This window comes from Tachysurus fulvidraco, chromosome 16 (assembly GCF_022655615.1).
Source record: "Tachysurus fulvidraco isolate hzauxx_2018 chromosome 16, HZAU_PFXX_2.0, whole genome shotgun sequence".
NCBI lineage: Eukaryota > Metazoa > Chordata > Actinopteri > Siluriformes > Bagridae > Tachysurus > Tachysurus fulvidraco.
In genome coordinates, this window is record NC_062533.1 from 6,972,364 (window position 1) to 6,992,198 (window position 19,835).

The window sequence follows — 19,835 nt, forward strand, 5'->3', positions numbered from 1 at the left end:
CTCTTTCAATCAAGAACACTATTTTTTGAAAAAATGTTACACATTTTTCACAATATAGTTGATAAATTAAAAGAACATGTTCAAAATGTAGTAGAACATATGGATCTAGACACATTTTGCACCCAGTGGATTTGGAATCTGACCAATTCTACAGAACTTAGCTTGATTTACAAATTTTGTACGGATGCCAGTTTTCTGGCAAAAATACATTGTAAACAAATGATATATAAATATATTTGCATGTGTGTGTGAGTGTGCGTGCATACTATATGTATTTACCCACATACACTATTGCATCATGATACATGCATCAAGGGAAAGACAAACAATAAAACAATAAAACTGATTTTATGATACTCCTGACAGTGGTAATGTAATGTACTTCGATATATTGAAATAGAAGCTGCAAATAAATATCTCTGTTTTTCTTTATTTACAGATAAACTTGATGTATGCTGCTTGCTGCCTCTTCATGTGTATATTAGAGTTTCCTGTTTACAAGCACACATCCTACTTTTACACAAATGATAGATTTGAAATATTGATACAACCCAATATTGAAAATGGTTGTTTTTCAGAGTAAGAGTCAAAATACAGTACAAAATACAAAAACGTTCCGGCTTGTATTCTTTTCTTACGTTACAATTATATATTATATATGTTATATAATAAAATAGTCAAAATTATGATAAATTAGGAAAGAATGAGCAGAGTTTGGACGTCCCACACAATATCCGGTAGGAGTATAATACAATGATGCCAGATATCTAGTGCTCCAAATATTCATAAATAAAACCATAGAGATAGTAGCATAAAGTTTTGATCTACTGTTTGTTTTTTTCCCCCAATACACCTTCTGTACCAAATCATTATGACAATGTTATTAATATGGCAAGATTGTTTGACCATCCACCCTGTGGGGATGTGTTGCTGGTTTGAATATAACTGTAAGTGAAATTAACTCGTGGCTATGCCACAAGCTTATGGTAATGAACATCCCAAGAGCCTTATATGTGCTATTTCATAACCCTCAGCCTACAACCTCATAATATCTCCAGGTCAAGCACTTACCCCCACGCATAGTCATCTGATTACTAATGAAACCTGTTTACATCTATTCTAATCCCTGTAAATATCTCTGACTCTCAGCAACACTTTCTGATGTTTTGCTCCAGCACTGCACCTGCTAGTCTGTTATATTAACCAGCGCCTGCTTCATATTTACTGATTTTCCCTTTCTTACTTCATGCCTGCGTCTATTTGCTTGACATTTCATATTACCCAGCACCAGGAAACCTGTCTTTCATGACAACAGTTACACAAGTACCTTTTTTTAATATGCTATTATAATGATTTAATTTTTTGTTTTTTAATTAATAGTAAAAACTCATTTGGATGAAAATGCTCAGCCCCTTAATTTCTCATATATTAAAAGAATACAGAATTTGCTTACATTTTTCCAGAATGTTTCAATATAAACATTTTACAGATGATATCCAGAGGTTGCAGGAATGTTAAAGGGTTTGGAATTGGAGCTAGGTGTGTTCTTCTGCTCGTACTGTATCTCTCAAGTTATTCTGGACCCAGTGACAAAAATCAACAGGATCTTGGTGATTTGGTCAGGGTTAGTTAATGATGAAGCTCATCCTTCCTATCTGTCTGTGGGGATGTGGTGGCCTAGTGGTTAAGGTGTTGGACTACTGGTAGGAAGGTTGTGAGTTTGTGTTCCACTGCTGGGCCCCTGAGAAGAACCCTTAACCCTTAATTGCTCAGTTGTATAAATTGAAATAAAAATGGAAGTCACTCTAGATACGGGTGTCTGCTAAATGTCTCTCTCAGACCACAGCAGGTACATCATTCCACCAATATGATATTATTTCTTTTTCTTCAGTCCAAAAGCATAATTCAGACCACTGTTCCTATCTGTGTCTGTGTCTGTGGGTGGTAGGGTGGGTGGTAGGGTGTGTGTGTGTGTGTGTGTGTGTGTGTGTTGTTGTAGTGTTTCAATTTGACCATGGAAAGTACGTATTAGCTACAAACAGCAAAAAGATTGTCACATTTCCATTATAGTTTCCTACCAGTTGCTGAGATGAGGTAAATTTCAATACATTGCGGCTTGTGTGTGTTTGTGTGTGTGTGTGTGTGTGTGTGTGTGTGTGTGTGTGTGTGTGTGTGTGTGTGTGTGTGTGTGTGTCTGTTTTGAGACTTTTTCTAACATTCATTGTTAATATTTATATTACAAGTCAAAGAACAAATTCCTTTTTGTATTTCTTACCTCAAAATGCTGCTTTTATCGATTAATTTCTGTTTGTTTATGTGAATAAATATTATATTATTAGATGAAGCTGACACATTGACTAATTGAAGTTCTGTATTCAGCCACACGTATTCAGGGGTGTGGGTACAAGAGATGTGGTAACTCTGCCTGTGAAGGTGTTATTGAACTATTTTGAACAAGATGTCATTGGAACAACAAGAGTGGAGTGACAGCCCCAACTTTCCTCAGCTGTTTTATTCAACAGAGCTTAATGCAAGCTGGCTTCTCTGGCAAGCCAAATCCACTATGAATGAGACAGATGGCCAGATTCAGTCCATACTAACGAGGGCTTTTGTGCTGCTTATTGTGTGTGAATTACAGATGATGAGACCTGCCACTATCCATCACCCCCCCTCCTCTTTGCTGCATTCCTAAAACAGAAATTGTGCCTTATAGCAAACTGTCTAATACATGTTATCATGTAATTCCACTCCTGCAGCTCTGACTTGCAATATATAGACCAAATAAATCCCTTATATTGGATAGGAGCTTCCCTGGCTGCTGCATCTTCTCAAGAGTTTGTGTGTGCGTTGTATAGATAAGCTGGTCCAGGATGATGGGGAGGCATGGAGTGGACAAATTTTAGGTTCTGAAATCGCACATTGCTGTAATGCATGTAGATCTACAATGATTAGTGTAGAAAATTTGCTGATGTGGATTAGTACGGTCAATTCATTCAATGAAGTTCATTCATTCATTTTTTTTTCAAGCACCTTGGATACTGATTAGTGGTTGAAATATTTAGCTTCTATTATCTATGAGAATAACTCACAGTTTGCAGTAGAGTTAGCCACATTGGCACTTAGCTATAAGAAAGCAGGGGAGCTAAGAGAACAATGAAGAGCTAATTTGGTTTGCAAATAATAATTAAAAATAATTAATAATCTAATTTTATGCTCTCTTATGCCTAATTCAGTGGTCTATCTAGTAGCTGATACCAAACACAATCCAAACCTTGTTTTCTTTCTTATAAATTCTATTATTTTTTTCCATGCACAGTCTAAGAGAAGTGGGGCTCCGATTTCTTTTTGCTGGGAGTTGTATATTGTATCGACTGTACAACACATTCCATCAATGAGAGCTTGCTATCATAAAAGGCTGCTATCAAACTAAGGCTATTCGTTTTACTAAAAATGTGGATTGACTTCTAAGAATATTATCTCTGAATGTATTCTTTGCTTTTCTGATAGCCAGAATATTGCAGCATCACCCTCGATTTGTTTTTAAATCATGAGCAAGCCCATTGCTAGGCACTTGTGCTAATATTTTAGCCCGCCTTTAGCTTATTAAAGGGATGTAAATGTAAAAAGACCATTGTTTTACTTTCCTCTTATAAACATTGCAAAACACAAAAATAAATTATTTTCTTTGTTACAGATGATTTATTTGTATTTTGTAATTAGTCATAATTTCTGTCATTTGCACAGTATATCTCAATTTTTCTTTTGACATATTGGACAACTGGCACATATTCCTATTTTGCACATACTATACTTATGCACATAACACCTGCCATAACTTTATTTATTGTTCTACATATAGTGACATACTTCTCTTGTTTCTATCTATCTATCTATCTATCTATCTATCTATCTATCTATCTATCTATCTATCTATCTATCTATCTATCTATCTATCTATCTATCTATCTATCTATCTATCTATCTATCTATGTATGTATGTATGTATGTATGTATGTATGTATGTACACACACACACACACACACATATATGTGTGTGTGTGTGTGTGTGTGTGTGTGTGTGTGTGTATGTATAATATTTGTGTGTAGGTGATAAGCTGATCATTCATGTAACATATAAATAAACTATTTATTACAGACAAAATTGCATTGCCCTTTTGACAGGGCTCACATCACCAACTAGATCTGTGTAGGAGTTTGGTCAAAATCCAAAAGCCTTCATGACTCTTCTTGGTGCATTTTTAAAACAAAGCTTTAGGCAAACTGTAACCAAGAGAAAAAAACAGCAGTGAGATGTATATAGTAGGAGGTTTTATTGTCCGCCAACAATATTTTCACAAATTTATTGCTTGTCTCTACTGTTTCTGTTCACTAGCAGCATTATAGGAAATGAAGGAAAACTCTTTAAAGTCAACCCATTATTTGGCCCTAATATGACAGGACCATTGTGACTCAGCAGGTTTGCCTCCTGTTAACACATCACATGCTTTCTTAAACCTTTTCCTGGTGCTTCATAGAGATGCTGATAAAGCCTCATTCTGCTCCAGGCTAGTGAGACGACTGACAGCAGAGAGGGGGAAATGCAGCAGTAAAGTGGTCATTAAGTCATTGCTGAGGCCAGAGAAGCTCCAGTGTAGGCCTCAGCCTCCCGTAGAGTTTCATTACTGCAATCTTTACTCTCCACACCATTGCTAGTGGTAATGATTTTTAATCATGCTAATAATCACTGTAGCAAAAAGCATAGCTGATCCTAATGGGCAGAACATCAACCACACAAGCATAGGTGATGTTATAAACTGCTAATAAAATGCTTGAAAAACTAGTGTTAAAAGTGCTATGCCAAATTGTGTGCACATAAACACAAACCTATGCACAAAGCCAAAAAAAGATCAATGCTGTGATCAGACTCTTCAAATGGAACAGCTGAAACAAAAACATGCTTAAAAATCAGCTTGGGTCACTGTTCCACTTCGATGTGAAGTGCCGGCTGTACACTCCATCATCTCCCAATTCAATACAAAGATCTCGGTACAAAAAAGCCTTTTCTTTCTTTCTTCTTTCAGTCAGCCACTCTTGTTTCACTACTTTTATTCCTTCATTCATCTTCCAGACATGCAGCCATTCAAGGAAAACTGTTGTAAAAAAGAAGCTTGGGTGAAATCAAAGAATTTGACAGCAAAAAGAAGAAGAAAAAAAATCAATGATAGAAAAGTGTGGATTCTGGTGTTCTGTTATCAAGAATACATCATTAGCATGAGGAAAACTACCAGAAGAGCTTCGTGAAAGAAACGTTTAAAGTAAGACAGCAGTTTAAAGGAACAAGGTGGTGTTTGAGGTGAGGTATATGAATGAAGGACTCATTCCCATGGTTACAGTGTTTCCCTTGGTTACAGTGGTGTAGGGGCTTATGGGTCCAGAATTCTTGGATCATCACAGACCATGTACTGTAGCTTAATGCAGTTTGCTACCTCTTCTGTAGACTTACTCGGCCCCTCCATAGTACCTGCTACTATCTACTAGTGCATAACCACACACAGACACACACACTATACTTATAGTATTATACATTATACTTATATACACACAATAGTGTTGCGTACTACAAATAAAATGATTCATCAAGAACTTATTTAACAGTTGGAAAAGGCTATCATCTTGACTAAAATAAAACATTTAGCATAATTCAATATATTATTGCAAGAAAGATAATAAGCTTTGAGTCATATCGGACCATTCTGTGTGATTTTAGATGTACATACAGTATGTTGTGGAGCATTGCCCTGCTAGAACATCAAATCAATAAAATCCAATATTCATCTATGATCTCCTGCTATTTAATGGTATCTATAATGCCATGTATCTTAACAAGGATCCTGGAGCCTTTGGGTATCTTCACATAATCATCTACTATTCATAACAGTGCAGATTTGATTCTTTGGTGAATAACCATCCTTATTTTACGTCAAACCCACCATGAGTGTTTGTGGCCAAAAGCAACAACAACAACAAAAAAGCAAAGAAAAAGCTCAGTTCCATTAGTGTATAATGAACTCCAGGCACTTACTTTGTAGTTTGATGCCAGAAATGGCTTCTTCTTGCATGCCTTCTCAATTTTTTGTGACATGGTGGTGGCTAAATTTAGATTTGAATACTTGGTGATCCTAAGATTTTGTCATCCTCCTCACTGTGTGGGATGACAAAACAGGCTATGATCTTGTTAGTGTATTCTCTAATGTTCCCTATAATGCTGAATGACTAAGGCTATCTGTTTGTTTCATCTCATATTTATCTAAATATTGCATTGTTTTAAATATTACCAAGTTTGAAGACAGAAGAAAACGGTCTAAATTGTCAAAGCAGGACTCTTTATAGTGCTGCTGTAGTATGTGCTTCTGAATCCTCTCTGAATATCTCCTAAGTCTTAAAGTGACACTGAGTCTAGCCAGGTTTTATTGAGATGTACAGCTGTAAAGAGCTCCAAATTATCTCCCTGTCTGCCTAATGGACTTCATCAGCAGTGTTTACACACACTCACTTAACAAGAGTCTATAGTCAGTCAACCGTCCAGCTCTTTTCAGACAAACCCCTGTGGTGTGTGGAATCCTGTGCCAATCAATGGCTGAAAATCTCCCCAATCGGAAATACCCACGGGTCAGAGGTCAAGCGCAATCAAAGGTGGGAACCACAAGCTACGGGGAGCAAATCAACACTCACATAAAGGCATGGATGGTTTGTTATGACTTTAAACTAAACATGTCAAAATATGCTGATTTCTAGGGTGTTTTCATGCTTCAGCTGTTTTTTAATCTCAAGTAGTGTTTTTTTTTGGACTGAGTATGAAAGTAGTTTTTAATTTGTGCGTGGGTCAGAAGCCTGAACTCTAGTTTACCTGAAAATGGCCATGTGGGCAATTTCTTTCCGTGAAATTGCAGGACATGTACTGTAGGAAAAATATCTGCTGCTAGGGCACGGGATCATGTAATGTGATTAAATTGCATTCTACTTCCTGCTCGAGTTTCACAATGGGAAATGTGTGGAGAAGCTGGTTGGACTGATTAAACACTCTCACTCACTCATTTTTTACCGCCTATCTGAACTTCTCGGGTCACAGGGAGCCTGTGCCTATCTCAGGCGTCATCGGGCATCGAGGCAGGATACACCCTGGACGGAGTGCCAACCTATCAAGGCAGGATACACCCTGGACGGAGTGCCAACCCATGGCAGGGCACACACACTTTCATTCACTCACACACTACGGACAATTTTCCAGAGATGCCAATCAACCTACCATGCATGTCTTTGGACCGGGGGAGGAGACCCCCGAGGCATGGGGAGAACATGCAAACTCCACACACACAAGGCGGAGGCGGGAATCGAACCCCGACCCTGGAGGTGTAAGGTGAACGTGCTAACCACTAAATGCAAAAAATTGTCTGAGTTGTTCAGCATTAACCAGAAATAAAACATTTAATAAATAAACACTATTAGTGTTTAAAATGCCTTCCTTTTTTTTTTTAAAACGTGGGCAAGGTAAATTAACTGTAAATTCAGTCTACGGCTCACAATATATTCGTCTACAGGGAAGAAAAAAGAAATGCGATGATGACACCATCCCCAAAGGCATCCTAAGTACAGTCTTAAGTATTTAGGCTGAATGTTAAGACCCCTTAAAGTTTTCTTTACTTTTAGTTACATTACTTAATGGTATTAAATGGAGAATGATAACACAGTGACAGAGATGAGATCCTTTTTGCCCTTTTCTTTCCTTAGGCTTTTCTGCTGCTCATAAGACATGTGGCCGGCCATGCATTTTACGCTTGCAATATATTTAAATATGTTGATTTAGCAAGTCATTGTAGTGAATAAACCGCTCATACAATTCTCATTTTGGCTTCTGCTTCCTTGAACAGGCCAAAACCCAATGCCAGTGCCACAGTTCTGCATCAAAGTCTTATAAAGTAATATCAGTGAATCCGGCGGTTACTTTTACCAGAAATGTCAGCCTATTCTACCTAAGGCAATGCTGTGTACCAAGGGGAACCAGAGCAGATTATGCAATCATATTACTACAGGAAGAAAAATCCAGGGGGCACTGAAACAAGAGAGGAAATCAGAATCGGTATGAGAAGCCTTTTTTATTATTATTATTTTATTTTATTTTTTATTTTGAAGTCATGGAAAGAGATGTTGTGTTCTTCATCTGTTTATGGAGACTTTCACGTTTTTAAGCTTCTGGTTATAAAATCTTGAAATCGTTTTTTTGTGCCTCATTTTGCATTAGACAAGAGAAACACTCGACCCTCTGAGTCACGTCGTAAAAGCTAAAGTGAACTCAAGGGTAAGGTTTCCACCCAAAATAGAGTCTCAAGCTATATGAGTTGAGATAATGGCAGAAAATCACACCGTTTGGCCTCACTGATATTTTCTGAGCTATATTTGAGCTATTTTCCACTCTGGTGCCATTATACAGCTGTATTGATGTGTCGATGCACCAAATCTGTAGACATATTTGTAAAATTGCATTATTTCATTGATGACCCTTCAAGCTGTGATCCATGTTGCCTTCCAAAAGGCCATAAAATATTAAAAACTTTTTTTAAGTGAATTTTATTGACATGTGATTTATGGCTGAACTGCAACTTCTATTGAACATTAGATGATAAATTGTGTGTTGAGTTGTTTTGCACAGGGAGGAACACATCGAGCACATAACTAGAGGTCTGGGGTAGACAGAAATGAACACGGGGTGTGGTAAAAGAAGGAAAGTAGAGAGAAAGCTGACAAGATGTGTGTGTGTGTGTGTGTGTGTGTGTGTGTGTGTGTGTGTGTGTGTGTGTGTGTGTGTGTGTGTGTGTGTGTGTGTGTGTGTATGTGTGCGCATGTGTACATAGGTGCATGTGTTTTAAGGTGTTTTCTTTTTGTTGTTGTTTTTTATATATATATAAAAAAAAAAGATCCCTGAGAGTAATAACAGAGACAAGTAGAGGGAAGTGAAGGAGAATATTCAGTAAAAAAGTTAACGTCTGTCACATTCTTCCATGGAGATTTGCTTTTAAAATGAGCTGCTCTGTTCATCTGGAGCACATCCCATGTAAAGCAGGTAGTCTGCAGCTATAGGCGCACACATACACCTATACACCCACACTTGCACACAAATGTGTTGCCTTGTTGCCTCCACATTTATTACAATATCCAAAACCTTGAAGTGGATTTATTAAAAGTGGGAGATTAACTCGAACATATAAAAAGATGACTACAGTCAGCGTTTAATAAATAAATGAATAAACCTTCCACACTAATGCTACCGTGATATTAAAAGGACTATGTGCAAAGCTTCAGTCTGCAGTCATGTGCTTACATCAGCTGGATTTTTAGTCCAACCTTCAAGCTAACACTGTACAGCTGTCCCAGTTTTGTACACCGCTTATTTACACTGCCTGAAAATGGCCACGTCCCACATTTTTTAAATAAGTCTCTCTTGCTCTTTAACTGGATCTTATTTTTCTATCTCTGTATCCCTCTCTATATTTCATTTCATTAGACCCTGGAGTGACGGAGTCCACGACTGGTCTGTGGTTTCCCTGCTTTAATAAACCTATTAGACCTTCAGCCAGTTGTACAAGTTGAACTAAAGTTCAACGAGTAAAGTCCATACAGTAAGAGTTTCAATCTATTAGTGCAAAGTCTCTTAACTCAAAGTTCACGGTATTGACATGCAGTAAGGGACTAAACATCTTTCACTTTTTTGTTGTTACACATTGACTTTAAGCAAGTCAATAAATATAAATAGTACTTCAGAATTCAACACATTTCAATAGTAAGCTAATGAACTAATCCCGTGGGGTTCTCAAGTGTTTCTTAAGTATCCACTTCATCTGTGCTTTCTCTATATTCTGCCGTTCAGTCAAGATCTAATTTAATGGCAATATAACGAGCTACTACAATGCAACAAAGCAAAACAGACAATAACTTCATCTGCATTTATATATGCTGAAAGACAGTATAATATACTGTCAAAAGTTTGCATTCCTTTAGTTCTTAATATCGTGTATTGCCCACTTTAGCGTCGATGATGGCATGCAGTCTTTTGTAATAATTGTGCACGAGGTCCTTAATTCTCTCAGGTGGTATTGCTGCCCATTCTTATTGGCAATATGACTCCAGTTCCCTTAAATGGTTTGGTTGTCTTGCACAAACTGCATGTTTGAGATCCCCCTAAAGTGGCTCAGTCATATTGAGGCCAACATTTTCTACTGTAGCCATCGGAGGTCCAAACTTACCTTGTGCTTTGGATCATGTTGGAACATCCAAGATTTCGTGTTGTTGAATGCAAATTGTCTGCCAATATTTTCAGATAACATGCTGCTATCAATTTTTACTAACTTCCCTATGCCACTGGTGCTCACACAGCCCCAAAACATAAGAAGGATGGTCTAATTCTCACCGTAGGTCTAGGCTCTAAACATTGCGTTCTGACTATAAAGTTGAAGATTGGTCTCATCACTCCAAATGACTCCAGAAGCTGTGAGGATTGTCTATGTGCTGTCTCGTGTACTGAAGGCAGGCCGTTTTGTGGCATGGATGCAGTAACGGCTTTCTCCTGGCAACTCGACCATACAGGTCATTTGTGTTCAAGTATCTCCTTATTGTGCTCCTTGAAACAACCCCACTTTTTTCCAGAGCATTCTGTATTACTCTCTAAGTCGATTTTCGGATTTGTCTTTACCTCCCGAACAATTCTTCTGGCAGTAGCTGGTGAAATCTTTCTTGGCCTACCTGACAGTGGCTTTGCATCAACAGAACTTCTTATGTTCCACCAGTTCAACTATTTAGGCACAGGAACTAATTACAATTACAATACGTCACATGTCTGAAAACTTCCTTTTAATAGCCATGTAAACCTCAATGTCAATGTGTGTTTATTCTGTCTCTGTGCATGTGTCTTCACCTGTGTCCTCAGAGATATACTGTAGGTGTCCTCTGGTTTCTCTAGTTTCTTTCACCTCTTAAAAACATGCCTGCAGGTATCATATGGATTCATGACATCTGTCCCATCCAGGTTGTATTCCCACCTGTTCTTGGTATCAGCTCTGGATCCACCCTGACCAGGGTGACCTGAGTGAGTGAGTAAGTAAACTAAAAATAAACAGAGACTAAGAATAGAATTACAATAACATAAAATCTATCTATATAGGTAAAAATAAGGAAAAAAAATTAAAAAAAAGGATTTAAATTGATTACAGATGTATAAAAACACTGAAAAAATGATAACATTTAAAATTAAATTTAGGTTTATCCCTATATATTTCTAATATAAAAATACAAATTGTGGCAGAATATGACTATTTTAAATAAAGTTCAGATGCATGAAATTCTAACACAATAGTATATGCGTATATTCTGTGCAAAAAAATGTTGATGTAGTAGGTATTGTGCAGACAAGTCCAGAAAAGTCTAAGTTCTTAATGTTTGAGGGCCCAAGCAGCCTGCAGGAATAAGTTCCTCATTCTCTCTGCATTTATCTTCAGCAGGTGGAAGTAAACACAGAGAAGAGTCCATTGTTTGGATGGCTGAGTTTGTAATGAGTCGCGGTATAAGGGGTGAAGTCAGGAGTCAGGAACTGGTGATCTGTAGTAGCCTCAGGATAGCCAGTTTAGAAAAACACGGGAGTGTAGGGATTTCTACATGGTACTTTTATTCTGCAAAATCGAATGCTGCACACACAAAGCAAGCATGAATGTTACTTCATTCGGTAAGTCATACATGACTAGAATACGAAGCCTTGATAACCATTTACAGCAACACATACAGTCCTACTCTTTTTCTTCAGTATGCCAATTAAGTTCTAGTTTACCAAAGCAAAAAATCGTGCCACCTTGTGGTGTGATTTGCCATTGCATTATGTCCACGTTGCTCAGCTTTCAGCTTTCATCTTCCAGGCTTTATTCCAGCACCACTTGCTGTAGATGTACTGTAATCTTCTTCTGTTGTAGCTCATCCTCCTCAAGGTTCAACAATATTGTGCATTCTGAGATGCTTTCTACTCACTGTGAATGTAAACAGTGGCCATTTAAGTTGTTGTAGCTTTCCTGTCAGCTTTAACTAGTCTGGCCATTCCTTTCTGACCTTTCTCAGCAACAAGGTGTTTTTCCATTGGATTTTTTTCATTTATTTGTTTTCACACCATTCTGTTTTAATGATAGAGTCTGTTGTGCATGAAAGTATACCTACTGGCAGCTTTTTGACTTGATAGGCAGCATGTGTACTCAGTGGCTGTTGATGATTCATAAGGTTTTTTCCCCTCATTTGTTTACAGAGCCAGGGGTCCAAGAAAGAGCTTTTCATCTAAGCAAATATTTACAGGCTTTTCTGGAATATAAAAGGGAAAATGACCAAATATTACAAAAAGTGTTCTGACGCCATCTTTAAATCGAGTGTACACAGGAAAAATATCATCTCAAAGAAAACATGTCTGCATTACTGTATGGATACTTTCACAGCGGCAGCTGTAATGGAAAGGAATCAGCTTTAACGTTTGTACCATTAAATTACAAATAGGTTGAAAATACAGTAACACGCCTTCAAGGCATTTAGTCAGACTTTTGATTAAAAGCAATTTTCCTTCTAAGTCACACACAAAATAGTGTGGCTAAATCTGTGTGTCCAATAGAATACTTCAGCTCCCAGTATTCCCCTCGAGGTTTTCACAGTTGCTCTGCAATGTGGTAACAGGGTCGTGCCCTGAAAATGGGCATCGATTGGATGAGCTCTGTGGTCACGCTACACAGAGTGTCAAACACACATTCACACAAACTTGCACACTGGAAAAATTTTACCCCCTATTTCTGGTTGGCTAGACAAACATGCACACTCTCAATCACACGGGCACACTCTGTGCATGTGTGTGTGTGTGTGTGTGTGTGTGTGTGTGTGTGTGTGTGTGTGTGTGTGTGTGTGTGTGTGTGTGTGTGTGTGCTAGGTTGAAAAGTAAATTCAGGGCTATGAATGACCTCATGGGAGATGCAAGCTGTGTAAAGCATGTCACTGTATATCTGTAACATGCTGTAGCTAACAGCCACAAGCACACACACACACACACACACACACACACACACACACACACACACACACACACACACACAGAGAGAGAGAGAGAGAGAGAGAGAGATGGAAAGGGAAATGTGTGGGGATAAAGAAAGGCTAGTTGCTAAGATTAGCAGCTACACTAGCATGACATGTTGGACTCTTATCCAATCAGATATAAAGATAGGGTTATAGGGTCCCCTTGGTTAATGGATGGTTCTCTAATTAAAAGTTATTACTCTCTCTCTCTCTCTCTCTCTCTCTCTCTCTCTCTCTCTCTCTCTCTCTCTATTTTCTATGTGTGGGTGGATGGAGGTATTTGGGCAGTTGGCAGACTTTTCTAATTAGCCTGGAAGGCCAGATAAAAGCCAAAATACCTGATCTTGCTGACATTCTCTTGCACTTTCTCCGTCTCTCGATTTCTGAGAATATGTCAGTGTAATTAAGGCTCCTGTGATCAGTTTGACAGCAGTTTAATGTCATGGGATCACAGGGCGAAAGGTTGGGCCACAAAGTTCAGCTCAAATATTCATGTGCGCATCCACGTGATAGCAGGAAATTGTGGAGCGATGATTTTTCAGTACTTCCGAATATTCTATATTTGGATCCGCAGGAAAACATAAAGAGCAGCAAACGTCACATCCTTCATATCTACAATATTCTCTCACACGGCCTCACTGTAAATTATATAGTAATGCAGTAATGCACCATAAAATGTGCCCAGGACACTGCTGTTTTAATGAATCATGTTTTCTTTATAGGGGCAGATTGTTCTCCCTTTCCAGAGTAGCTGCATGATAGTAATTAACTTGCTTCCTGAGATTTCCCTGAGAATATTTCTTTTCCCTGCTGACTTTCTCTCTTTTTCTCACTCGCTTTTCATGTGCTACAGCTTCACTAGGCTTGTGCAGTCCATCCTCTCCCTCTCCAGCTCTACCTGGCGCCTGCTGTTGACCACCTGGTTCAAGTTGCTTTTGTAGCCGAGCATCTCAGCCTCTCCAACATCCACTTTCTGTCTTCCTCTTTTTTTTAAAGCCTTATGTTTTCAAGGTTGTTGCTGGCTTTGAAATGTTTTCAATTTCTTTCTTTCCAGTTTTGTTAAAGGGTTTCAAGATGCATCTCATGCATTTCTCACCCACATGCCTGAAGCCTACCGTGTAAGAAAATGTAAAAATATCTTCAACATAGATCAATTCAACTACTCCTTTTTAAATCATTGCTGGAATATATGATGAATAAGCCTATTATTAATGAGGTTGTGTTCAGTTTATAAAAAAAAAAGAGAGAAATATGTGTAATTCGTAGAGATATCTAAAGATCTGCTTAATGGTCTAGTTAAAAATATTTTCACTTGCTAGAACAATTGTATGTTAGTGAGTGAAAAAATGTTTAGAATTTTCATAAACCTTCCTAGTTTAAAATTTCAATAATCCAAATATCCATCTATCTATCTTTTTTGTGTACTTCGGTATCACTTTATCCACCTACTCTAGCTTACATATAAATAGCAATAAATAAATGATCTAAGAAATAATGAAGGAAGAAAAGCTGAAATGCAACGAGTTTTTTTTCAGTGACAGTGAGCATAACTAGGCAACAGCGTTCTCTTCTTTTAAATGATTACTGTGTGTCCCAGTACTTATATGCTCTTCTGCTATAACTCAAAAGTACTGTATGTACTTTTTCTTCAGAATCCATGTATTTTAGTGGTGAGATGGGATGCATAAGGTCTACAATCACCTGTTTAAGGGCAGACAAAAGAGAAGTACTGTATTTGATGATGATATAATGACCAATAAGAACTATTTCTTTAAAATTCAATTCAAGTTTATTTGTATAGCGCTTTTTACAATGGGCTTTGTCTCAAAGCAGCTTTACAGAAAATAAACATAGAACAGGAGGTAAACATAAAGAGAAATATAGAGAATTTATATAGTAAAAATTCAAGATATACAGTATATAGTTCAGTGTGTATGTATGTATGTATGTATAAGTATTTATCCCCAATGAGCAAGTCTGAGGTGATGGTCATTGGTAAGGAAGAAACCTTGAGAGGAACCAGACTCAAAGGGGAACCTCATCCTCATATGGGTGACATTAGAGGGTGTGATTACAAATATACAGTCAAACAAATGTTGTATTGGTGTAAAGGTCACATGGAGTTCAGATCTCCTCTTGGTATCATAGAGTCCAACTGGAGTTGGTAGATCTGTAGATGTCTCAGGATTCTCAGAGTCAGCCTCATCTCAGTGGTGGTCCAAAATCTTCATCGCACGGAAGATGATCGGAGCTGGTACAATGTCTGGATGCCTCTTGATCGGAAAAAGAGAAAATCAGTGTAGAGGGATTAACATATCTGCTGTTCATGAAAATGTGCAAGTCTGATGTAATGGTGCATAATTTTATGGGATGTATTATGTGTGTGTGTACGCCTGACTAAAGAGATGAGTTTTTAATCTGCTTTTGAACTGGGAAAGTGTGTCTGAGCCCCGAACACTATCAGGAAGACTATTCCAAATTGGGAGCTAAATAAGAAAATGCTCTACCACCTTTAGTAGACTTAGATATTCTGGGAACTACCAGAAGTCCTGAGTTTTGTGATCTCAGAGAGCATGAAGGATTGGAATGCGTTAGAAGACCATTAAGAGCCTTGTACGTAAGTAGCAGCAGTTTGTAATCAATTCTAACAGGTAGCCAGTGTAGAGATGATAAAATTGGGGTTATATGGTCATACTTTCTTGTCCAAGTGAGAACTCTGGCAGCTGCATTTTGGACTAACTGTAACCTATTTATTAGAGATGCAAGACAACCACCTAGTAATGCATTACAATAGTCCAGAGGTCATGAATGCATGAACTAGCTTCTCAGCATCAGATACAGACAGGATGTTTCTCAAAACATGTATTCAATTATTTTGAGTAGATATGATGAGCAACTGACTGGTTTCATTCTAACAATTTTCATTCCATAAAGTTAAATATATGCATTTCCTAATAAAATGGCTTTATAGCTTGTGTATCATCATGATATATGGCATAGTAATAATATTTAATTTTAGGGACATTATGTCTGGTATGCTTTTTGGTATGACATTGGAGGAGGATGGTTAGGTATTCTTCTCCTCTGTTCTAGCATTTACTGACTGACTTCAGGACACATGGGGCTACTGTATGTCGATGAGGTATGACATGCCTGTTAATGTTGGATGTGGTTGGGTTGGATGTGGTAGCCTAGTGGTTAATGTGTTGGACTACCGACCAGAAGGTCATAAGTTTGAATCCCATTAATCCACTAATCTGCCTCTGCTTGGCCCCTGAGCAAGGCCCTTAACCCTCGTTTGCTCAGTTGTATAAATTGAAATAAAATTGTAAGTCACTCTGGATAAGGGTGTTTGCTAAATGTCAAATGTATGTGGGATGTGGTAGCTTGGCGGTTACTTTTTGGACTACTGCTCGGAAGGATGTAAGCTTGAATCCGAGGTTCCTCGAGCACCTAAGTCATTCTAAGTCACTCTGGATAAGATCGTCAGCCAAATGCTGTAAATGTAATGTGGATGAGTTTAGAGCCGAAATACACCACAAGCTAAACATTTAAATTTAGGTTAAGGATGTTTGGTCGTTATTATTATTATTATGAATGGTATTTCAGGCAAAATGCCACAAGAAGTTTAGTGTTTCCAGAATGAAAAAAGGCCTGTAGGAAACATACCAAAATAGACTACACTTGTAGACTACAGTATAATACTAAACATTACAGAGCCAGATGTAAACAGCTGGTGGCTAGTGTTAATCTTTATACTAGGCAAATACTCAATTGTGTGGGTAAATCATGTCATTAAGTATTATGAGTCATGTATCATAACACTTCATCTTTAGTACATTTTTATCAGGATATTTTTATTAATATCTTATGACGTAATCCTGTATTGCATTTTTTACATGTTATAGGTCCTGCATAACCTTTACCTTTCCTGATAAATAACAAGCTGTCGATTTTGCTCATTGTTGCTAACGTTTGGTCGATTTCAGTATGAATTCTAAAGGAGATTGAGGCTGAGTAAAGATTTTTAATTTTAAATGTAAATACAATTTTAGGTCCTGAAGTTGATCAAATCCCATGATTACTCAGTCCATGACCTCATCAAATGTTCTCGTGCTAAGCTACTTACCTCCTCACTCAAAGCAAAAGTATTAATTCACAAACCAGCTAACTATGAAAATTTCATGCTTGGATATGTGCTCCATTTATTCAAAAAAAAAAAAGGCTGGAAAAAGAGGTTTCGGTATCGAAATATTAATGTAATTGTTTATTGGTGCTGCCTAGTACAACAACAAAAAATCTACAAAATGCCTCTTGAACTTCACACATTTCAGCAGTGAGAAGTCTATCAGTCAGTAAGGGACATGATTCGTCCAGTATATTATGCATTCTGGCAGTGAGTGAACATTCATATTTGTTGACAATAAGCCAATTCAATGTTCATTTTCATTATGAATTTAATAAATAGATGCCAATGCACCGTTAATTAAATGTGGCATGTAAACAGATATGTTTCATAGCACTAGTTAGTAACACATTGCCTCTAAAATGACATGCAGCCGTCGTGAAACTACCAGGGAAGAAAAAGCAGTCACCTCTTTACTTTTCAGCCTAATGTGATTTGGCAGCACTTCCACACAGTTTCCACAGAAAACAGTCCTGCAGCATTTTTTTTTTTACCTACAGAATAAATTGTGTGTGTGGTGGTTGGTGCATGTGTACAATCGTGTATGTGCATTTGTGTGGTGTATGTGTGGGTGTTTTGGGGGAATGTTTGTATTGATGCGCTTGACAGTTAATCTTTTCATTACTAGATTAGTCTACTACGTAATCTAGGTCTCACAAGCAGAAGCAGGTGCTGAACAAATATACATCATTTACTACTAATAAAATCTGATCTGAAACCATGTGCATCTGTACATCAAGTCATTTTATTCTCTTCATGCTCACATCCGAGTGACTCAAGCAGACTTTAACATGTTCAGAATTGCTCCTGATTTCCACTCTCAGGTTCTAGAGATTTAGAGACATGGCTTTCTTACCTTAAGCTCACTATGCCAGTGAATTCAGTACTTTTGTTTTTTTAACATTTAAAACTGTTTATTTGTTTGTTCTTGACATTGAACCAACCTAATAACTGGTGAGAAATCAGAATATTCAGAAAGTAGACAACTGCACAACTGTTTTTTTCTCTCCACAGAGAACAGTGTACTTAGAAGCTCAGTGAGTTTGTAAGTGAGAAAACACACAAAATACATGTATTCAAACTGGGATTTCAGCCTCAGGGATGTGTTTACTCCTCTTCAAACATCATTAATATCAAATTCAGCCTGTTAGCTCAAAGTTGAGGTTAATTGCCAAGGTAAAGTATGTGCTTGACTAAGACTGGAGTCTGATACTAAAAATCATGTGAGTATTTTTCTGGATATATTCCCTAAGTCCACGTGGGTTTCCTCAGGGCTCTCCGGTTTCATAGAAATACCTGGGAATAATGGGATGAACTAAGATAAATTGTTTCTAGTTGTCTAGCTGCTCTATGGTTGTCTGGCATGCCATTCAAGGTGTATTTCTGCTTCAGGATTTACTTCGACCCTGTCCAGGATATCATGGTTAGCAATTAGGTGAGTGAGCGAGTGTTCAGGATTGTATTTGTTATAGAATATATACTTTAAGAAAATGTTCCTTGAAAGGTTGAAGTATGTTTTATGAAGGCTCAACATAGGCCCTTCAACTGGTGTTACAATCTATGGCAACTTCCAGCTGAATTGTGTATAAACTTATGACATTCAATGGATTTAGAAATCACATGACTGGTGAGATGAAATAGTTAGCCATTTAAACTTTAAGTGATTAATAGGTTTCACCATTTAGGCAACTTTATTTGAAATCCTGTGTGTGCACGTTGGGAATGCTGTAACATTTATCTTGTTCTGGAGGCTAATTAGAGCAATTTAGCCTCACACAGGTTCAGCGTTTAATGCTTTAAAGGAATGGTCACTTAGATCACAGTGAATTTATAGGCTTGCAGAATCAATACAGAGACCTTTTAACAAAGAGACCCTTAAGCTACACAGAGCTCATTTCAGCTGTATCTGCACAAGGAGTCTTTCTTTCTTAATTAATTAAACCGCTCACACACTTCACCTCTTCACATGGCAGAGCCGAAGCCAATGCCCAAATTTGCCTTATCCGTGTGCAGAAGGTCTCATATGCAATTCTATGCAGCCAGAGCCGAGCCCCGAGGCTTCAACCTCTTCTTTACCGACTCTGAAAACCTGAATTGAAATGCAAGCAGTGACAGAAAAATGCATGGTCACACATCATTTTAATGAATGTATGAGGAAAGATAGATAACAATATAAGAAATATGTGGTGGGCAGGAGGTTTGATTGTTTTCTGGTGCTTTGTATGGTACATGGTGTAAAAGCAGCATGGCTTATCATATCTCTCTCCTGCTCACGTCTCTCTGGCGCTTACCAGTGGGAAATCGCAGCATGGTCTGTGCCGATCCCGCGGGTTTATAGATAAGGCCGCATGCTCATTAAAATTGGGAGCAAGAGCCATGTGGAAGTGCAGTGCACCGGGAGTTAGAAAGGATCCGAGTGCATACCATCCGGGCCGGATCACTTCATTTCTCTCAGGAAAGCGACGATGCCAACAGCGAAGAGACTATACAAACCTTCCTTGTAGACAAA

The 19,835-nt window shown here is 37.9% G+C and overlaps 1 long non-coding RNA gene across 1 annotated transcript in view; it reads left to right on the top strand.

The window, feature by feature from the left end:
• LOC113664027 overlaps positions 1-611 on the top strand; it is a 51,684-nt gene extending 51,073 nt beyond the window's left edge. The window contains exon 3 of the long non-coding RNA XR_003445577.2: positions 440-611. This is a non-coding gene — a long non-coding RNA (uncharacterized LOC113664027). The remainder of the gene's footprint in view (positions 1-439) is intronic.
• The last annotated feature ends 19,224 nt before the right edge of the window (positions 612-19,835 follow it).